A 20114-nucleotide genomic window follows, 5' to 3' on the forward strand; every position below is an offset into this window, starting at 1 on the left:
GCTTTGTTCTTGCTCCACCACTGCCAACTGCAGAGACGTTCTCTCTTCTCCCCACAGGACCTAGAACAGTCCCCACCGGAGGTGCTTCTCAGTACACACTGCTAACCGCCCAGGACAAGGGTGGGATGATTATTTTGAGTGCCAGTTTGATGTTAGCAATTAAATAATCTGTTACCTGGAAATTTCTGGGTTCAGAAATTTCCCCTCCAGATTCTAAGTAGCAATTATCAGGAAGTAATCAGAGCTACTTCTAATTGTGATTAAATTGTCATCAGGCAGGTAATTTAAATATAGACTCATTAAATTTAGCTCAGTGGTGTTCTAATATTTATTACACATACATAAGAATTTTAAATACATGTTTTCACATTGCTATGCTTGGTCATCCTGCCCTGTCCCCAAAAATTATGCAAACAATACTTAATTCTTGCAGCCATCCAGAAGGGCAGCTGAAAGATTAATAGTGTGATTTTCAAATGCAATACTGACCTGAAAAGGGTAACATCCTAATGAAACACGTCTGGAAAGAAGGAAAAGGAACTTGACCTTTTATGTGAGTCAGCACTACATTCCTAGAGCAGGTCCTGGGTCACAACTGTTTTCAATGCCCCCAGTTTTCAAGTTAATCATCATAGTGCATGTTAATTTGAAAACTGATTAGCCTTAGAGAATGCCCAATTTTAGGAAAAATGGTATTTAATTCATTAGTTCTAGGCAAATTCTCTTAAGCTGAAAAGTCTGTAAGAGTATATTAAGACTGGAGTTGAAAGGAAGCTACGATCCACGAACTTTGGGGGAAAAGCCCAGTTTTTCCAAGTGAGGGTGGCTGTTTGACACTTGAAGAGTCTTTTAGAAATTGTGACCGCTCTTGGGCTGCAGAAACTTGTTCCACAATTGAGTCTACATTCTGTGCAGTGGAATATCTGCTTTCAGGAGGAAACGATAAAGAAATAACATTGATTTAAAAACCTTAAGGTTGTAAGATTAACATACAGAAATCTGTTGTATTTCTCAAACAATGAAGTATCAGGGGAAGTTTTAAAAAAATCTTTTTTAAAATAACATCAGAAAATTAAATACTTAGGAATAAACCTGAACAAGGAGGTTAAAGACGTATATGCTGAGAATTATAAAATACTGATGAGAGAAACTGAAGATGATTCAAAGAAATGGAAGGATAGCCCATGCTCTTGGATTAGAAGAATTAATATTGTTAAAATGGCCATACTACCCAAAGCAATCTATAGATTTAATGAGATCCCTGTCAAATTGCCCACATTTTTGACAAAACTAGAAACAATCCTAAAATGTATATGGAATCACAAAAGACCCAGACTCGCCAAAGCAATACTGAAGAAAAAGAGCGAAGCTGGAAGAACAGCCCTCCTAGTAGTCGAAGCAGCGTGGTACTGGCACAGAAACAGACACATGGGCCAGCGGGTCAGAACAGAGCGCCCAGAAATGAACCCACAGACCTGCAGTCAATTCAACTTCAACAAAGGAGGCAGGAACATACAATGGAGAAAAGGCAGTCTCTTCAGCACGTGGTGCTGGGAAAACTGGATAGTAGCATGTAAGTCAGTGAAGCTAGAACACTCCCTCACTCCACACACAAAAATCAACTCAAAATGGTTTAAAGACTTACATACAAGACAAGACACGATAAACCTCCTAGAAGAGAAACTAGAGAAACATTCTCTGTGTGCTCAGGCCTCTTCCGAACCCAGTTTCCCTTGGGCTCATTCTCAGGGGCTGTCCTCTCCCCTCTCCTCAAGGCTGCCCATTTCCTTTGGTTGGTCTTTTGATTCAGGACTCATTCCTCCCAAGGCCCTGGACCAGGATCCTGGCCCCAGAGGCCCAGGGTGGCCTCGCTGTGTCCCCTCTGGGCTACCCTGACCTCAGACTCTCATCCCAGCCTGAGCAGGCCGCCTGGGCGTCTTCAGAATCCTGGAAGAAATGACGAGTCCTCCCCAGTGATTTGGCAGCTCGAGGGTGGGCTCTAAGGAGAAATGTGACCCGCCCCAGGAGATCACATTCTTTGCTATTTTAATGTGGTCTTGACCTCATTCCTGTTTAAGAGAGTAGACAGCTTCTCCCACAGCAGAGATGAAGCAACTAAGACTCACCTCGGTCCAGACACCAGTATGGCCGTGTGAACGGCCGCCGGGCCTGAGACCTTTGACCTCTGGCCCTTCTCCCTCGTGTGGGTCAGTCAGCCCCATCCGGGATGGCAGCACTGACCACATGGAGCTATTTACACTTCATTAGTTCAGTTTAGATTAAATAATGCGGCTCCTTAGACCTGAAACTAGCATAATGTTATGTATGTCCATTATGCCTCCAAACAAGACAAAACAAAACCCACAGTTCCCGAGTCACCGCAGCCACACCTGCGGTGCACGCTCACCATGCAGGTCTGGTGACTGTCACGAGGTCAGCCTGGACACAGAGCCAAGAAGGTTGCTGGAAAAGCAACACCAGGCAGGTTGACCCCCGGGGTCCTCGTAGTTCCAGAAATGACACCCATTCTGCCGCTGGAGACAGTACAGCTGGGAGGTACCAATCCAGAAAACAGTCTTTTATGCAAAATAGGTCCACGCAGAAAAGAAGAAGTCACGTCACGTGGTGTCGGCCTGACCATGGTTTCATGGTTCTTTTTATATTTTTAGAGATGAAACAAAAGAGGCAGTAACTCCTGTTTGCCCTTCCATTCTGTGCCTTCCAGGTCCTTGAGCTGCGAGGCGGGTTTAAGACAATGCTCTTTTCTCTGCATCCAGCCCACCTCCCAGCTTCCAGGATGGGAAGGCAAGAACAGGTCACAGAGAGGACACAGCCACCTTGTCCCTGAGGACACACTTGTTTAAAGTTACACGGCCTGAATGTCCACAGCAGGGCGATGCTGAGGGGCACGGGCGACCAGGCGCGGGTCCTTGAGGCTGAGGCTGCGGGTGGGAAGGTGGAGGGAACCCAGCTGCCCCTCCCTCCCCCTTCCCTCTGACTCGCTTCCTCCTCCTGCAGACAGCAAGCTGGCCCGGCGCCTTCTCCTCTGAGCACTGAGCTCCCCGGCTCCTCTGCCAGTTCCTGCTCAGAGCCCAGCATCCCCACTGCACTGCGGAGAGGGCAGCCCGGCAGCCGCTGTCCTTTCAGGAGGACAAAAATAGCAAAGGCTTCTGTTCCGAAGCCTAAGCAGGGAACAGAGCCGCTGCCTCCCTCAGGCTCTGGGGGAGGGTCTGGCTGGGGGATGCGAAGGCCCAAGCCAGACAGGGGCCCCTCCTGCACTTTCCCGGACTGTTTCCTCCTCCTGGAGGCTCCTGGGAAGAAGCAACAAGGGAGCATAAGCTGCTGCTGCTGCTGCTTAGAATAACAACAACAATAACAGTAACAGCCATTTTCACTCGACTTTCCTGATTCTCACACTCTGCACAGCACGTGCTTTTACTGTCTTCATCCTACAGATGGGGGAACCGGCACAAGAAGGCCTGCTCAAGGTCACACAGGTAGCAAGGGAGATTTGAACCCGGGTATTCCCAGCATGTGGTCCTCACAGCTAACCACCTGCTAGCAGCACAGATACAAAGAGGTGCTGGAAAAATCTCGGGGGGAAATCCCAAGCTGACCACCCTCTCTTCTCATTCTGCACGTCAAGGTTTTTCTATCTATCTGGCTGAGCTGGTCGCTCACACACGCCATCGGGGCAGTCAGCCTAGCCCACGGCCACCTCGTAGAGAGAGCAACATCACGGGTCACTCCAGGCCTCGCCTGGCAAAGCCGCCCAAGGAGGGACCAAGAGTGGGAGGCGCAGCCCAAACCCTCAGGCTGTTAGGGGACCAAAAACACATCCACTGAGTAATACGGCGTTTGGTTTCAGAGAGGAGAGCCAGGTCTATGCCTTTATTCCACTAATACTGGTTGAGCACTCAGGATGTGCTCAGCCCAGCACTGGGTTCTGTGGGCGACACGTCGGGTTTTCAGAGGATCAGGTGCTGGTGGTGAGCCAGATCTCGGCCCACACACCTGCCTGGGTTCCCTCCACGCCCCACCTCCCCGCCGGTTCTTCCCGGCACCGTCTCTTCAGGTCACCCTCCCAGATTAAACCACGATGGGTGCAACAGCAGCGACAGTGAAACTATACAGGTTTGGGGCACAATTTCTAAATGACTGAGTGACTAAGTGAACGGAGATGACTTGGATGCCTCCACTGTGAACAAGAGTGTCCCCTGATTTTTGGTGACAATGGCACTGTCGTCCATCACCCTCCACTCCCCCCACTACAGTGAGTCCTGAGCTGAGCCTCTAGCTCCTAGCTTTGAGAACCACACTGCAGTCTGCAGGCTGCTTCCCCCACACCACGTTAGACAGAAAGCCAAGGGCACCAAAATGTATCTGTGTCAAAGACAGCACAATAATATGCCACGCTGACACGACTGCTTTAACTTGGGGGCAACGTATTAGAAACCAGGAAAGAATGAATAACCTTCTTAAGACAACCCCTAATGCGTCTGCATGTTCACCATCCTAAAAATGCTACAGACTATGTCTGAGAACTGGCCTTCCAGTGCGTGTGCACACTGCGGTCCTGCTGTTCTCATCAGCCAAGGGGACCTACGTTACTGATGTACTGTAGACAGCTTTCTAGTTTCCAAGCGATGTTGTAGCTGTTGGCTAATCTGGATGTTCAGAACAGCCTGGAAAGACATGGCATGTGACCTGAGCCCCTTAGGAGATGATACGGCTCAGGTTCAGGAAGGTGTAAATAACTCCCTCAAGGTCCTGTGGCCAGAAGGACCCACTGCTGCTGATGGAAGAACTGCCCAGAATCCAGATAAGCCAAGTATCCCTGAGGCCCTGGTGAGATTCGCTTGAAGGATTCAAGTGCCTTTGATGCTGTCAGAGTGTCAGAGTCTTATTAGCTGATTGTAAGCAGGCAAGAAGCTATTCAGATTATTACAGAGGTTCAGGCCTGAAAATAAAGGAAATAAAGGAAATAACGGTTGCCATTAATTTAATGACTTCATACAGAGATTTCATAATGCTCTGGACTCCCTGCGTCCCAGGCTCATGGCTCTATCTTCGCAAAAACGTGGGAAAGTGCGAGAATCGCAGAGATAACCTTGGGTCCTGATAAAGATTCTTATCGGTGCAGTGAGCTTTCTGAACCTATCAACCAGGCTGCAACGAGGAGGCTGGAAATTTACAAGCAAGGAACTTTGCAAAGTTTCTGACAACAGAGTTCACTGCCAAAATGCCCCTTCATACTGAAATCATTTGAGTCCACCAACGTTGACAACAAGTGGAAAAACTGTTCTAAAAAAATTTTCTAGTTGACGGATACCAAACTGGAAAAGAAAAAAAGCAGCTGAATTTGGTAACCGATGTTGTGTGACCAAACCGCTGGACAGTGTCACTCTCTGGCCAGATACTGAGGTTCACTTGTAAAACTGCACAACAAAGGGAACCCACATTTATCTCTCCTCAAATACATCGTCATCTTTGAATTATTTGGAAAAAAACTCTTGCACTAAATACAAGAGCAGTTGGAGCCCTGGTTAGGATCCAAAGATCTGAGGTCTGAGCCTACTTCTGTACTAACTGGGAGATGTCCTGAAGTCTGTCTGTCCTTTACTCAGTCCATGGGAAGCACAGGTGACTCCTCTTTGGGGAGAGGAAAAAAGGGTTGTGGATTTGGGGGCTTTTTGAGGAAGTAGAAGCACCCGTCTTCACATACTCCCTACGATGCTTGTGGAGTTTTATTGGTGGCAGAAGCCCATGAAATCATATGAATTCACACCCTCTTCCTCCTTTCCCTTCTAAAGAAGGTGGGTCCCCCACAAGATCCTTTTTTTGCCGAATTCAAGAATTTCTGGAGAGATGGGAGCATACAACCTGCATGTAGCCTGAGAGAGCAGGATAAAGAAAGGCAAAGGAGGAAAGGGAGGAGGAGACATAGATGGGTGCTCTGGGAGCAGTAACTTGGGGAAAGAGAAAAAATATTCAGAGAATTTTTAGAAAGTTTTGCTTTAGGATGTAAGATGCAGTCCCCCCTACAGCCCACCTTTGTCCTCTGGAGGCCCATCCTTCAGAAACCTTTAATAAGAATCTTCAACAGGGTGTGTGTGTGTGTGTGTGTGTGTGTGTGTGTGTGTGCAACAATGTACTGAGACAGACCTCAAGGTGAATACTTCCTGGATGCAGTCAAATTCCACGTGTTCTAGAAACCCTCTTACATAACCTTTCACGTGTGCGTGTTGGGCCTCTCGCTAAATTACATACTTCTTGAAGATGACCATTTGACGCTAGACAACTACTTTCTGTATCTAGCACATTGCCTATCACTGTGTCTCACATACAGTAAACACTCATTAAATGTTTCATTCCATGATTGATGGGAGAAGCATGTTTGTCAAGGATTATTTTAATTTGGTACAGCGAGGAGTCAACATTCTACAATAGGAGAGAATCAAAAACTTCAGCAAAAGGACACATTTCTGTTGGGTTTTTTAAAAAAGATATTCTGTTGGCTAGGCACAGCTGTGTTTATATTGCTGTCTTACGCTAACAGAAACACAAATGCCAATGAGCCACCGTGTGCAATTGTCCTTACTTTCCAGTCACCTTTTCAAGCAGAATAGCATCTGAAAGGACACCCTGCCTCAGGCTTTGTAAGGCTGTCTTTGCGGGAAAGAGCAGCAGAATCTTTAACAACTGGCTTCAGGGAAAATGCCCGAGCCTGTGGTGTGTGCCTGCTCCCACGGTGGAAGCACTGTCATCACGGTGGAGTCCAGGCTGCCCACGCGACGCTGCCAGACACAGAGCTGCAAAGAGCTGGGCAAAGTCAGCTCTAAAGCCAGACAAGTCAGCTCTGGGGCTGTCCCCCTTGTGGGCAACCAAAGAGCAGGTCGGCAAACTGCAGAGGAGGCAGGTAGGGGTGCGGTTTGTTCATTTTTCTTCTTTCAGAAACATGACACTGAGACTCAGAAAAGTTACACGAGTCACCAAGAACTATTTTTAAAGCATTACAGAAAGGAAAAAAGATATGGAATACAAACATAAGGCTCGTCAGCCAGCTGATAAAACAGCCCCCTGTGTAGTGCAAAGACGTCTCAAGTGTCATTGCCCCACCAGGCTGCTGTGAGTGTCCCAGGGAGTCAGGACATCACAGCTATCCACAGTGAAGACCTTTGAGGTCATCCACTAGCTCCTTCAAGGCATGAGATTTTATTCTGAGAAGCACAGAACAAGGAACATGCCAGCATCCACACTGAGGTCAGTCATTTGACAACCTCTCCTCCCTGTGGCTCCATCCTTTTGCATCCAACTCTCCATTAGGACATTAGAACACTCTTCTGTGCTTGGTCCCCCAGAGCCCAACTTAGATGTGCGAACACACGAGTCTGGTGACCCACAAAATAGGGAACAACAAGGTTAACACAACTGAGAGCTTCAAATCAATTCAGTTTGTTAAAGCAACAAGGAGTTTCAGCATGTGTATTACACGCGGTGGAAGTGTGAGCAGGAGTGAGCCTGCACACCTGTCTCCATCTGCAACGCTCTGCTGTTCCCTACCCCCCCAATCCCGGCACCTACAGAGAGCAGACAGGTAGGTGGGGGCCCGTGAAGGGTTCCTATTCATTTTGATCACCTGATCCTTTTCTTCCTTTTTTCAGTCTTAAGAAAAATACCTCATAGCACAGAGAACTATATTCAATATCTTGTAGTAACCTATAATGGAAAAGAATCTGAAAAAATATGTATATGTACAACTGAATCACTTTGCTGTACACATGAAACTAACCCAACATTGTAAATCAACTATACTTCAGTTTTTAAGAAAAAGGAAAAGAAAAAAAGAAAAAGAAAAAGATCTCTCAGGAATCTGAAAACAAAGACTTGATTCCAGAATAATTACTGTTAATGCACACACAGAATCTCTCTTTTTCAAAGAAGCCCAAAGAATTTCATGTGAAATACGCTACCTCACTGGCAGTTACGTTCTCCAGAGCAGCACTCCGTCACTTCCTGGCGTCCGCTGTTTCCTTTCTTAAAATGCTGTGTGTGCGTGTCTGTAAGGCTAGTTTTACTTATCTATTTTTATTAAGACATAAATGACTATAACATTTCATTAGCTTCAAGTATACAACATAAGGAGTCAATACTTGTGTATACTGTGAAATGATCAATTCTTTTGTGATTAATGAAAATACTCTGAAAGGTTATGAATGCCTCATTGCTGGGACTCATGCACAAAAATAATGAAAAACCACCAAAAAGCTTCCGAGCTTCTGTGTGTACGTCGGGGGCGGGGGGCGCAACAGAGCTCTTCCCCTTTCAGGCAGAAGAGGTCACCGCCTGAGCAGCTGAGGGGCAGGTATCGGACTTGAGGGCTCATTCTGATTCCTATGTCCAGTGACCTCTGTTGTCCTCACCGTGGAATGTCTGTCCCTGACCCAGAACTTGTCGGATTTTCAGCATCTGAATGGGAGAGCCAGGATCTTGGAGCTTTGTATGAATTATTAATGGGTACTGACAACAAACCCAGGAGGTCACTCTGAATGAACTTCCGAGGTTTATGCTTTGATCATATGTCCCATTGAATGACAGAAGGAATGTGTCAGAAAAAAATGATCCAGAACAACCCTCTGCTTCTAACACTGGAAAAGAGACATTTAATGGAAGAGCTGGGTCGCCCTCTTGAATCCTAACACTTTGGGTTAAGGATGTATAAAAAAAATCCTAAGTAACAAGTTTAGCGTTCTATTTCATTCACCTAACTAAAACTTTTCCAATCCTATTTTTTTTCAGCCAAGATGGACCCTGTCAGCCAAACATTAACACTCTCCATAAAAACAAAAAACAAAAACAAAAACAAAACAGAATTTCCTGGTGAGTCTAGCCTTTAAAACTCCAAGGGAGTGCTTAGCTAAGATAGAATACAGTATACTGAACTAAACAAAAATAAAGCCAGTGGACACGGTTTTATAGATGCTAATCGTGTCTTTCATCCCTAATGTCTGCATTACAAAGTTCACGTTGTTACGGCTTCTTGTCTGATTATATGTTTTGCTGCTGTTTTACTCCTGTTAATGCTTTTTCTCTTAACTTCTATTTTGCCTCATATTAACATCACTATACGGGCTGTCTTTTAGCATTTAGTTAGTAAGTATTCACCTGGTTTATCTTTTTTCTTGTCTTCGTCCTCCACATATGTGTATCATTTTGTTTGTAAGTCTTTTAAAAGCTGCATATGGCTGGATTTTGTGTTTTATTCATTCCAGTAGCCGCTGTCTTAAGCTAAAGGGTAGACATAATCATAATTGTTATCACTCTTACATTTGAATTAATATCTACATCTCACATTGTGTTTTCTTTCATCATCCCTTTTGTCTGCTTCACTTCCTCTTCCCATTTCTACTGAATATGATTTCCTATACTCCCAACTTTGGTCTCTCATGGAAAGTTTGGAAACTAGAGCTTGTATTTATATTATTTTTGTAAGTAATTTAAAATATATAATGTACACACCAAACTATAAATTTCGCAGCGTATTTATCTACTCAGAAGGTTTTTTTCTTAACTAAATTCATATGCCCTGTTAGTTATTTGTATTTTATAACCAATTTTAATGATACTTACTAATAACATATTTTATTAATTCCTGTACGTAGTGCTGGTGTTTCCCCCTCTTCAGGCTTCCTTTCTCTTGATGAGCTGTAACCTCTAACAGTGAAGGTCTCTGTCTTCCTATATCTGAAAATGCCTCTATTTTGCATTCAATCTTGAATGATAGTCTAGGTAGGTACAAAATTCAAGGTTGAAAATTATTTCTGTCAGTATTTAAAATCCACTCTTTTCTACCTTTGCCAATGATCCGTCTTTTCTCCCTGGTAATTTCCATAACTTTCTCTGTTTCTGATGTTCTCTGTTTACACTATGACGACGAGTCATAGTTTTATTTCTGTTTACCTTTGTTAGCATGTGGTAGGTACTTTCACTGTGAGGACATGTCCTTCTCCAATTCTGGAAAGCTCTGAGCCATTAACTCTGTCAGTCTAACCACTATGCACCTAAACTTCTCTTCCATATTTTAACATTGGTCTCTCTATGCTGCATTCTGTAGTAACTCTTCAGCACTGGCCTCAAGTTCATTGATTCTTTGTGTCCAGTCTATTGTTTAAATGGTTTATGAAGTTTTTAGTTCCATTAACGTTGTTTATTTCCAAAGTTTCAAACTGACTCACAGTCATTTCCACATGGCCTTGTTTTATTTCTGCTTGGGTTTTGTTTCTTTTCTTTTTTTTTTTTTTTATTACTATCCCTGTGTGTCTCTCTCTGAACCTTCCAAACATACCTGCTAATGTGTTTCTCAGGCTGATAGATATTTTAACTCCTGGACTTAATTCATGTTCGCTACCAATTTTGTTTCCTTTCTTAGCTTCAAATGTCTTTGTGCATTTTCCAACCAAAAAACTTTTGAAGCCAACAGACTTGCAGGATGGTTCCGAGGTGCTGGATTCGGCTGTCTGTCCTGTGTTTATTCTCCCTCCCTCTGTGCTGGGGACTCCCTGTCTGTAAGTCGTGGGCTGCCCTCCTCCACCTGCCTGCACCTACGGCCCAGGCTTGGGTCTTGTCTTATTATTCAGATCTCCAGTTCAGTGCAGTGATCCCTGCTTCAGCCTTCCAGGCAACGTGAGGTTTCATGAGGTGCCTCCTTGCCCCACTGTCTCTGTGCTCCCCTGGTTTATAACTTTCCTGAAGCACTAGCTTGTTGACAGCAGTTTTCCACAGCTTCCTCTCATAAGGGATGGCTTAGTACCGCCCATAGTACCAGCTCCAGGCTTCACCCGGCTCAGGAAGGTGGCTTCAGTCTTCTTTCTCCTGCAGGAGCCACCCTGCCCCTTCCCCTGCCTGCTTCCCATCCTGGAGGCCCCTGCAGGCCCATGCCCCTGGTCTAACCTCCGGTTGCACTGTTGTTGCATTTCTGGTCCAAGGGAGCTGACAGTGACTGTTCAGCCAGCTGTGGTCATTCACCGTTTTTCTTCTTTTTCCATCAATCATTGCTGTGTGCTGGGATCCTCAAGAGTACCTCAAGTGAGAATTTACTGCACTTTCCTGTCCGCTGACCACAACAAAAATGAATGTTCATTTAATACTTAGGTGCCAGGCATTGTGTCAGGTATCGTCATCTCTTACCTCATTTAATTTTTTTTTTAACCTCATTTAATTTCTTAAACCACTTCTGTGAGGCAGATGCTACTCTCATCTCTATTTTATACAAGAACTAAAAAACACTCTCTGCAGCTTAAATAATCTGGGACATATATTCTGGCAAGGACTGAAATGAGTAGAGAATCCAGGTACATCCGTCTCTGAAGCCAGAGCTCCTGACCTTGATATGGTAAGGATAAGATGACATCTCCTGATAATAACCTGACATTACAGGAAGATGACGTCTTTTGACAACAATCTGACATTTCTGGCTTTGTGAGCCTGCAGAAGAACCCGAGGAGGAAGGGTGTGGGCTGGGGTTCTGTGGTGCTGGTTTCTAGTTAAGAGTTCCTTTATGAACTACCAAAGTGACCTTGGGAAGTCACTGCAGCCATCTAGGTCTTTATTTTCCCTATAAAATGATATTATTAACAATAGCTGAGAGAGAAGCAAGATGGCGGAGTAGAATGACGCTTGTAGCTCACCCTCTCCCCCAAATACACCAAAACTCACATCTATGGGCCTACTCAGCCAACCAGAGAATCTGCGGAACTCCGACAGAACATCGCCCTCTTCGAAAGACAAAGACGCCAAAAATCTGGTAGGAGAAAAGGAAAAAAGAAAGAAGAAAAGCAAAACAGTGCAGGACCATTCCCGCGGGAAGGGAGCGGCAAAGGAGGACTGGCGCTCGTTTGCTGGGTCTCCCCTCTCCAACGGAGAGGCCGGTGGGACGGAGGGGGAGCCTCCGAGGCTCGGATCTGCCTGGAGCACCCCATGACTGACAGAACTGAGTTAAACAGACACAGAGGGTCCCCACAACACCCAGCCCGAGATGCAAGCCAGCAGCTGGGGGCCGGGACAGGCTGCCCAAGCTGGGCGGAGGACTTGGGTGGCTGCACTGAGGCAGCCCCGGGGACTGCAGCAGGCTGCGTGCCGTGGCTGGGAGGGGATACGGAGCAGAACCACCTCGGTCCCCCATAAATTGCAAAAAAGGCAAAGCAACACGGCTGGTGTCCCCTGAGGGGAGGGGCGCCGTCGCCTTTGTCTCCTCAGACCCACGGCACCATTACTGGCACTTCTCGCAAGAAGAGAGGTGGCAGCCACAGCCACCATCTCCTGTGGGCAGCGCCCAGGTGGGGGCGGGGCTGAGACCTGAATCCGCACCCGGGGGCTCCGCAACCTCCTGGGCAGGACTGAGACTTGTTTACAGCCCGAGGCAGATAGGATCTTTCTGCCCTGGCACCTCAGAGAACTCGCGCCACCAAGACTAACAAACTGAGATTTGGCACGGAGCAGGGGCGGGGTCGTTCCGCGATCTTTCCGGAGCCTGCTTTCGGAGTGTCCACCTGAGGCGGAGCAGGCAGCTGCATGTAGCCGCGGAGTGACTGGCGCCAGGAGACAGCGGGTGGCTCCCCGCCTTTCCGGCAGGAACACAGCACCTGACCACGGTGCTGGGAGGGGGCGCGATCTGCTAGCTGACAGCCACTGGGAACAGCACAGACAAGGGTGCCAACAAAGGGCCTCTGGAAACAGCAAGCTGAGTTCGCAAAACAGGGCGAAGACACAAAGACCTCTCGATAAAATCATTAAGAGCACACCGTCTCCAGGAGAACTACATAACTGATACTCCTTAAGCCACAGTGCCAGAGAGATATGAGCAATATGAAGAAGCAGAGGAACCACTCCCAATTAAAAGATCAAGAGAAATCCCCTGAAAGCACGATCAAGGAAGTAGACATTGATGGCCTACAAGATCAAGATTTCAAAAAAGGAGTGATCAAAGTACTGAAGGAACTAAAAGAAATAGTGTTTAGAGATATAAAATATGTCAAAAACGAAATAGAAGCTATAAAGAAGAACCAAGTAGAATTAGTAAACTCACCTGCTGAGATGAGAGCTGATCTAAAGGCTGTACAAAGCAGGCTAGATAATGCAGAGGAACGAATAAGTGACCTAGAAGACAGGACAACAGAAAGCACCCAATCAGAACAGCTGAGGGAAAAACAAAGAAAAATGAAAACAATATAAGGGACCTATGGGACAATACAAAGCACGCCAATCTACGTATAATAGGGGTTCCAGAAGGGGAAGAAAGAACAAAGGGGATTGAAGAGGCATTTGAAGAAATCATGACTGAAAACTTCCCAAACCTAAAGGAATCAGATATCCAAGTACAGGAGGCTCAGAGGGTCCCAAACAGGAAGAACCCAAACAGACCCACATCAAGACATATCATAATCAAGATGGCCAGAGTCAAGGATAAAGAAATGATCCTAAAGGCAGCAAGAGAAAAACAAAGAGTGAGTTGCAAGGGAACCCCCATAAGGCTCTCAGCTGAATTCTCTACACAAACACTACAGGCCAGAAGGGAGTGGCAAAATATATTCACAGTCCTGAATGAAAAAAAGATGCAGCCTAGGATACTCTATCCAGCAAGGCTATCCTTTAGAATAGGAGAGATAAAGAACTTCACAGACAAGCAAAAACTAAGAAGGGTTTAGCACTAAACCCATGCTAAAAGAAATATTGACAGGTCTACTCTAAATAGAAAAGAAGCAGGATGCTACAAAAATGAGAAACTCATAACTGGAAAGGAGATAACTGCCATGAATTACAAAAAGAATAAACACAAAATTGTAGAAGACGACATCAAAATCATTAAAAGTGGAAGAGGGAAGGAAGCAAGGAAAGCCACTGTGGAGAACAGTATGGAGATTCCTCAAAAGACTAGGAATAGACTTACCATAGGACCCGGGAATCCCACTCCTGGGCGTATATCCAGAAGGAACCCTACTTCAAAATGGCACCTGCACCCCAATGTTCATAGCAGCACTATTTACAATAGCCAAGACATGGAAACAGCCTAAATGTCCATCAACAGATGACTGGATAAAGATGTGGTATATTTATACAATGGAATACTATTCAGCCACAAAAACCAACAACATAACGCCATTTGCAGCAACATGGATGTTCCTGGAGAATGTCATTCTAAGTGAAGTAAGCCAGAAAGAGAAAGAAAAATACCATATGAGATCGCTCATATGAGGAATCTTAAAAAAAAAAACAAAAAAAAAAACAAAAACCAACAGAAATACAAAACAGAAACAGACTCACAGACATAGAATACAAACTTGTGGTTGCCAAGGGGGCGGGGGGTGGAAAGGGACAGACTGGGATGTTAAAATGCAGAATAGATAAACAAGATTATACTGTATAGCACAGGGAAATATATACAAGATCTTGTGGTAGCTAATAGCGAAAAAAAATAGAATGAATATATGTTCATGTATAACTGAAAAACTGCTCTACACTAGAATTTGACACAACATGGTAAAATGACTATTACTCAATTTAAAAAAATGTAAAAAAAAAAATTGCTTTTGCTCCCTGCTGCCTTATGAACATCAGAAAGTAACAGATCTAAAACATCTTCCAAAATATGGAATAGTGTGTATTTTATACTATTTTACATGGATTCTAAGCTTCTTTTCTTGTATGGAAAACAAGAGGTAGCACAAGCAAAGCTTGCATTATTTTCCCTGAATATACTGCCTTACACTTGCCCACGCGAGAGCTCATTTGCTATTTCTCTACCCGCTCAGGAAACCTCATGAGATCTTGCCATGGTTTATCCCTGTCAGTTTGACATTTCACTTCCATCTTTAATTCTGGAGATCTCACTATGTACTCTCTGAGCCAAATCACTTGCAAAACTATTAAGTAAACTGGTAACATTTTTCCATCTGGAGAAGCAAATGTTCTCCTCTCCATTTCATTTCCTATTAGGCCAATTATTGACCTACAGCAAAACAAAGTCCTACCCCCCACCTTGCCCCGACTGGTGGCAAATGATTGTCCCACGGTTTTTCCTTCTCGCATAAAGAGGGAAACTTCATAAGATGGAAAGACCAGATTATGGCGCAAAACCACCTGGTTGGGTGTCTACTGGTGGCCTGACCCAGCATCCTTGAGCTGCAGTTTTCTCATCTGTTAAGTGCAGGCAGTAGATCAATCCTTAGGAAGGATTCGATGATCTTCAAAGTTCAAGTATACCAAATGCCAAGCAGCGTATCAGACATATGATAGGTTTTCGATAAATACAAATTATCCTTACAAATATCTGAAGCCCAGAGGCATTTATTTGCAACAAACTTCTAAAAAAGCACGTTGACAACATTCACCATACTCCAGCGAGGCAAAGAACTTGCTGCTTTCTTCATTTTTATTGCACTGTCAGGTTTAATAAAGCAGCAATGTACCTTAATGTTCAACGTTGATAATGATGACTCGTTTCAAATCTCAACAAACACGCTGGCTTCCTTCTCCACATTAGTGGTCCCTTATAGGGCCTTTGAAGTCTCTGAGAAGAAAAAAAAAGTGTAGGATCCCACGTGACGATGGTGAGGGCGATGAAGCTGGCAGAAGGGTCAATTCCAAGCCCATGAACTATCCGCACTGTCCTTTACAAACCACAGACAAGCTGTTTGTGTGACTCATTGGTGGCCACATCATGCTGCCCAGCCAAATGCAGACCTGTCCCTGAGAAATCACTGACCTGCTCCAGTGCAGAGTGGCAACTGGTCTGGAATAAGTTTTGCATTTTTTTGCAATCTTGCGGCTTTAACCTAAGGCTCCGTGGGTGCTGGACAGGGAGTTTCAAACTGAATAGAGCTTTTAGGAATTCTCTGGTCTGGAGTTTCCTAGGCTGGGATTTCCTAGGCTGAGTAAGTGTGTGTGCCCAGAGAATGGGGTGTGGGGGGTGTCCAGTTAATCATGGAAAATGGAACTAACTAGAGGGAAGGGAAAGACACAACAGGAGGAGTCGGGGGAGGGGAGACATGGCAAATCTCATCACTGCCTCCAACCCCTTCCTCTTAAAAAGTTTCCCCATCATCACTTAAGTGCTACTTTGCTAGAGGTGAACTTCCAGAAAGTTGCACTGTCAGGTTTGATAAAGCGACAGCCTTCTCTAATCTTCAGTGTTGACACATAATGAGGACTCATTTCAGACTCCAACCAACACGGAAGCTTCCCTCTCCACACAGGTGGTGGTCCCTTTGAAAGCTAACCTGCCAGCTACATATTTCTGCCCATTTCCAGAACGTGGTACAGACTCCTATAACTGTCATTGTATCCTACAGGAAAGAGAATGATTTCTTCCCAGAGGATAGAAGATGTCACTGCAGCCTCTGCTCCCTAACTACATTTGTTTGAGCAGTAGATTTCTCTCCAAGTCACTGAGTCATCTTCCCAGACACAAAACTGAAACCGTCTTCTCTTTTTATTGGGAGATTGACATTCTCATATAACATTTCATAATAATGTGTTCAAAGGGCACATTTAAAATATATGAAATGTATATGAAATAAAGTCATTGAGAACTGGAGACATGACAAGCCTCAAGCCAACCGGCTGGCTTAATAAAGAACCACAATAACTTGCAAATAGAAATTCAGACTAAAGCCCGAATAAAGTCCCTCACCCACTTCTCATATACCTGAGTTCTGTTGTTTTCAGGTGCTGCCCTAGGGAATACTCTAACTAAATTACTTCAAAACTGTTTTTTCCCACTTAAATAAAAATGTGCTGTGTGGAATAAATTGCATCAGACTTAAAATATGATGACTTCACATCTGTTGTAGCTGCCTTTTCTACCATTGTGAGTTTGGCATAGTCCCAAAAAGTCCAATAACGTTTTGAAAGACAAACACCTCTCTGCTCAGTACTTACCGTTATTTCCCAAACGTTTGGGAAACCACTGTCCCATCACACCTTAGGGAATTTTCTTCAGCGAAACTAAATTTGTTTCTGTCATCCCCGAGCATGTGCCTAGGTAGGAATTTAGTAAAACTCTAATGAAAAGTGTCCCAGTGTTGGTGTGCAGCACTGAAGTCTGTCCTTCAAATAAAGATGCATAAGACAGTATGAGAAAAGCTATGACTTCCCAGTTAAATATCACCAGCAACTTCCATCATTAAGAATGCACTAAAGTGAGTCCTTCACTACTTCTTCCCGCCCACAAGCCCCTGGAAGCTTCTAAGGAGTCATAACCCAGGTGTTGCTGTGGCCTCCCAGACTCTTAGGAACTATGTCAGATTAGGCTAGACTCCCTGTGGACACCTAAAGCCAAGAAACCTCTGAATTCCTGAAAGGTTTATGTTCTCACAGCCACTTTTTCACTTGCCTTGCTAAACAGATGTGAAATTCAGCTTCCTCCTCAATACACACACACACACACGCCCCATTATACAAAGCCAGCTTTGCTCAACGATGGAGGATCCTGAGAAAAGGTTCCATATTCAACACATTTTCAATGACAGAACGTCCCACAGTACATTTCCTGTCCTTAAATATCCTCTTGGCCATTCTTTGCCCACTGTCTCTTTATCACGGATGCTTCTGACATCAGCGTCTTACCCAGAATCCTCTCCTCTTCCCACCCTCTCTACTTCCTGGACCGCACCCCAAATTCTTCCCCCCAACTCCTCCTGCCACCACGCAGAGCAGTTCCGCCCTCTCCGGGTCCTGCACCATGGGTTCCAGGGGCCCACCGGCTAAGAGAGACAACGCGATCACGTACCTTGTTCTCCCATCGCATGGTATACATTTCCCCCAAGTTTTGGGTTTTTTTTTTTATCTTTTTAAAAATATTCTGCATCCTTTTAACTTTTTGTCAGCAAACATCAAATATTTTTGCAGCTTATAAGGCTTCAGTCTCACATTTTACTGACATAACAAACTTGTTTGCTCCCCTAACAGAAATCTTATAGAAGGATACATTTTCTCTTTCACAATCTGAGAGTTAAAGTGCCTGCAGTGAGACTGATAGTAATTCTCTCTTCTTTCTGGGCCCTGACTGTGTTAGCATGAAGCTTTCTGAAGTCTTGATGGAAAATGTGGAGTCTCACGTCTTTGAGAAGCTTAGAAAAACAGGTTCTCCCATATTTGAGGAGCAAAAAAACCACCACCAATCAATGCCTGACTCTGTACTAGGTATTTACAGCTACAGCAGTAAAGTCAGAATGTAATTAGTTTTGAGAAATGGTCTAAATATACATGTTTAATAACTATCACAGGATATACCAGTGCCATCATTTTTAGTACCAAGTAGCTTTTTAAAAAGTATTAAGTATCCCCATTTAATAGTCATTTTTTTCATTCATACTGGAATTTATCCTTTTTACTTTTTTACAACTTTACAAGTATCAGGACAAAATTTTAATGCCAAATGCTTTCATGGACCACTGTAAATTGGGAAAAACAACAAGGTTCTACTGTTTAGCACAGGGAGCTGTTTTCAGTATCTTGTAATAACCTACAGTGATAAAGAATATGAAAAAGAATATACAGATAACTGAGTCACTTTGCTGTACACCAGAAACTAACACAACATTGTAAATCAATTCTACTTCAGTTAAAAAAAATTCCAAATGACCAAAATCCATGGTGTCTTTAGCAACATTTTCAAATTAATGTGCAGTCTGTGAATAACAGCAATGCTCATCCCAGCACCTCCTTCCCCCATCTCTGTAGGTTAGACTGTTATGAGAAACCTCTCTGAGGAGGTGACATCTGAGCTGAGACAGGAAGATGCTGTCATGGGAAGATCAGAGCAACTGCGAGTGTCAAGGTCTGGAGGTGAGAATGGCCCTGGGATGTTCAAAGCAGAGAAAGAGATCAGTGTAATGAGCGGGGGTCGGCTTTCTAGAGGCTGCTGCGAGCAGACACTGCAGGGCTCGGAAGTCCAAGTGAGAAGACTGGCCTCGATTGTAGATCAGGGAGGGATGGAAGCAGGGGAGTGGCATCAATTTGATTTCGGTTTTTACAAGCTTGCTCTGGCTGCTGGGAGAAGAAAGACTGAGCAGGCAAAGGCGAGAGCAGGCAGGATATCTGTCAGGAGGCTCCTGCCCTCGCCCAGGTGAGAAATGATGGGGCTTGGTCTGGAGTAGGAGCAGCTGAGGAGAGAGAAGGGTGGAACAGGGGCATATGCCTTAGTATGTGGACCACCCTGCACTGGTACCCAGTGTGCACCATGGTGATGCTACATGCCTGCCAACGACTAGCATCCATGTGATGTTTGGGATTATATATATGGAAACATAGGCTCCTTTCAGTAACACCATGTTCCTCTGGAGAACCAATGCTTTAAAACACTGCATTTGGCCCACAGGAGACCCATCCCTCCTTTACATCATTAGGTGACCTTTCCAGTATCACATGAACTCTGCATCTGCAGAATGTTGGAGGTAATTCTTTCACCTCAGTGCCTGATGAAGCTTAATTAGTTAATGCTTACAGGGTGGTGACAAATGAAAAATGAAAAATGTTTAAATGTCAATGACAACTCTGTCTAATTGTGCTGTAAGCATTTAGCTCCAAAGCTTGCTGAGAATTCCTCTGCCAACCGACAGCCATTCTCAAGGGCTGGTGAGAAGGCAGGAGCAGCCTTTTCTAACAGCAGTCAGAAGTCCATCTATCACTTCACACCATTTTCCAGAAAGGATAGAGGAATCAAGTCCTGCAGAGAGGTCCTTCATTACCTCTAGAAAACCATGTCAGATGGTCATTTATCTGAGAAGAACAGATGCCCACAGAAATGCCACGCTGTTCGATATTAGAGAATAAGCCTTTCCAGATAGCTGGCTACCTCACAGCATCACAGCATTTCACTGTAACTAATTTTGATGGGTATCTGCTTTAAACGTAGAGCACACTTCCCCACATGGGGGGTGGTGTATCTTGGGCATGACTTAACCTTTTTCCATACTTCAGGGTCCTGATTCAAACAGTGAGTAATGAATGCATTGTGGTGTCAGCAAGCACTACCTCCAGGAGCTGTCACTTTCCTCGGCGTCTGTTACCACTAAACAGCCTGTCCCTTGTGGCCTTTCTGTGGGTTTGCTATCTTT

At 44.7% G+C, this 20114-nt stretch overlaps 1 long non-coding RNA gene across 1 annotated transcript in view; it reads right to left on the reverse strand.

The window, feature by feature from the left end:
* The window catches only part of LOC106729892, a 97551-nt gene that overhangs the window by 10011 nt on the left and 67426 nt on the right, over positions 1-20114 (reverse strand). The gene's annotated exons all lie outside the window — the stretch shown is intronic.

Source organism: Camelus ferus, chromosome 24 (genome assembly GCF_009834535.1).
Source record: "Camelus ferus isolate YT-003-E chromosome 24, BCGSAC_Cfer_1.0, whole genome shotgun sequence".
Taxonomy (NCBI): domain Eukaryota; kingdom Metazoa; phylum Chordata; class Mammalia; order Artiodactyla; family Camelidae; genus Camelus; species Camelus ferus.